This window comes from Epinephelus lanceolatus, chromosome 24 (genome assembly GCF_041903045.1).
Source record: "Epinephelus lanceolatus isolate andai-2023 chromosome 24, ASM4190304v1, whole genome shotgun sequence".
NCBI lineage: Eukaryota > Metazoa > Chordata > Actinopteri > Perciformes > Serranidae > Epinephelus > Epinephelus lanceolatus.
In genome coordinates, this window is record NC_135757.1 from 25,574,493 (window position 1) to 25,577,500 (window position 3,008).

The window sequence follows — 3,008 nt, forward strand, 5'->3', positions numbered from 1 at the left end:
CATGGAACACAGGGGATTAATTCCCCCTTTAATGCCTGCCTCCAGCGCTGGGTGGAGGTGGGAGAATGAGGCCTGGGACGGTGAGAGTCTCCCCCAGAGAGGGGAGAGAAGAGGGAGGGAGACAGCCAGCCAGAGAGCTGGGTGAAGTGAGCATGGAACACAGGGGATTAATTCCCCCTTTAATGCCTGCCTCCAGCGCTGGGTGGAGGTGGGAGAATGAGGCCTGGGACGGTGAGAGTCTCCCCCAGAGAGGGGAGAGAAGAGGGAGGGAGGGAGACAGCCAGCCAGAGAGCTGGGTGAAGTGAGCATGGAACACAGGGGATTAATTCCCCCTTTAATGCCTGCCTCCAGCGCTGGGTGGAGGTGGGAGAATGAGGCCTGGGAGGTTGAGAGTCTCCCCCAGAGAGGGGAGAGAAGAGGGAGGGAGACAGAGAGCCAGAGAGCTGGGTGAAGTGAGCATGGAACACAGGGGATTAATTCCCCCTTTAATGCCTGCCTCCAGCGCTGGGTGGAGGTGGGAGAATGAGGCCTGGGAGGTTGAGAGTCTCCCCCAGAGAGGGGAGAGAAGAGGGAGGGAGACAGCCAGCCAGAGAGCTGGGTGAAGTGAGCATGGAACACAGGGGATTAATTCCCCCTTTAATGCCTGCCTCCAGCGCTGGGTGGAGGTGGGAGAATGAGGCCTGGGACGGTGAGAGTCTCCCCCAGAGAGGGGAGAGAAGAGGGAGGGAGGGAGACAGAGAGCCAGAGAGCTGGGTGAAGTGAGCATGGAACACAGGGGATTAATTCCCCCTTTAATGCCTGCCTCCAGCGCTGGGTGGAGGTGAGATAGGCGGAGGGCGGCGGGTCGGTCGGGGCCAGCGAGAGCCGAGCCCCGGGGGTGCCTGGCGCGAGCGGGGGCTCCGTGTGGCGCGTGGGGGCCGAGCACCGGTGGGGTCCACCCTTTGGCCGGGCCCGGGGGCCCGTGACCGGGTCGGCGGCGGCCGTTGCGGCGCTCCCCGGCCACGGGGCAGTGAAATGGACAGCCTGGCAAAGGCTGGGCGGAAACGGAGCTCATGCCCCCTTTAATGTCTGTCAAGGGTGAGGAGGGGCGGCGGGTCGGTCGGGGCCAGCGAGAGCCGAGCCCCGGGGGTGCCTGGCGCGAGCGGGGGCTCCGTGGGGCGCGTGGGGGCCGAGCACCGGTGGGGTCCACCCTTTGGCCGGGCCCGGGGGCCCGTGACCGGGTCGGCGGCGGCCGTTGCGGCGCTCCCCGGCCACGGGGCAGTGAAATGGACAGCCTGGCAAAGGCTGGGCGGAAACGGAGCTCATGCCCCCTTTAATGTCTGTCAAGGGTGAGGAGGGGCGGCGGGTCGGTCGGGGCCAGCGAGAGCCGAGCCCCGGGGGTGCCTGGCGCGAGCGGGGGCTCCGTGGGGCGCGTGGGGGCCGAGCACCGGTGGGGTCCACCCTTTGGCCGGGCCCGGGGGCCCGTGACCGGGTCGGCGGCGGCCGTTGCGGCGCTCCCCGGCCACGGGGCAGTGAAATGGACAGCCTGGCAAAGGCTGGGCGGAAACGGAGCTCATGCCCCCTTTAATGTCTGTCAAGGGTGAGGAGGGGCGGCGGGTCCGTCGGGGCCAGCGAGAGCCGAGCCCCGGGGGTGCCTGGCGCGAGCGGGGGCTCCGTGGGGCGCGTGGGGGCCGAGCACCGGTGGGGTCCACCCTTTGGCCGGGCCCGGGGGCCCGTGACCGGGTCGGCGGCGGCCGTTGCGGCGCTCCCCGGCCACGGGGCAGTGAAATGGACAGCCTGGCAAAGGCTGGGCGGAAACGGAGCTCATGCCCCCTTTAATGTCTGTCAAGGGTGAGGAGGGGCGGCGGGTCCGTCGGGGCCAGCGAGAGCCGAGCCCCGGGGGTGCCTGGCGCGAGCGGGGGCTCCGTGGGGCGCGTGGGGGCCGAGCACCGGTGGGGTCCACCCTTTGGCCGGGCCCGGGGGCCCGTGACCGGCTCGGCGGCGGCCGTTGCGGCGCTCCCCGGCCACGGGGCAGTGAAATGGACAGCCTGGCAAAGGCTGGGCGGAAACGGAGCTCATGCCCCCTTTAATGTCTGTCACCAGTGCTTGGCGGAGGTGCGAGAGGCGGAGATCGGAGGCTCCCAGAGAGGGGAGAGGGAAAAATGGATGAAAATAGGGTAAAACAGGAGAAAGCCTCCCTCCCTCCCTCCCTCCCTCCTCTATTTCATTTGTTTTTCTTTCCCCCAGGGCTTCATCCAGCAGGGAGGTCGGAGGCTTCCAGCCAGGCGAGAGGGAGAGATGTGAGAAAATCGGATAAAATAGAGTGAGCTTTCTCCCTCGGTTATTTCCCGTGTTTAAACCAAAGCGGCCGGAGCGGAGTACCAGGGGCGCGAGTGTGGGACGGGTGAAGTGCCCGGGGTAAGCGGCCGGAGCTCCGGCCGCTTCCCCGGCGCCTTCTCCCCGTCAAACACTTGGAAAAATCTCAGCAGCGGTGATTTCCATCCAGCAGGGAGGTCGGAGGCTTCCAGCCAGGCGAGAGGGAGAGATGTGAGAAAATCGGATGAAATAGAGTGAGCTTTCTCCCTCGGTTATTTCCCGTGTTTAAACCAAAGCGGCCGGAGCGGAGTACCAGGGGCGCGAGTGTGGGACGGGTGAAGTGCCCGGGGTAAGCGGCCGGAGCTCCGGCCGCTTCCCCGGCGCCTTCTCCCCGTCAAACACTTGGAAAAATCTCAGCAGCGGTGATTTCCATCCAGCAGGGAGGTCGGAGGCTTCCAGCCAGGCGAGAGGGAGAGATGTGAGAAAATCGGATGAAATAGAGTGAGCTTTCTCCCTCGGTTATTTCCCGTGTTTAAACCAAAGCGGCCGGAGCGGAGTACCAGGGGCGCGAGTGTGGGACGGGTGAAGTGCCCGGGGTAAGCGGCCGGAGCTCCGGCCGCTTCCCCGGCGCCTTCTCCCCGTCAAACACTTGGAAAAATCTCAGCAGCGGTGATTTCCATCCAGCAGGGAGGTCGGAGGCTTCCAGCCAGGCG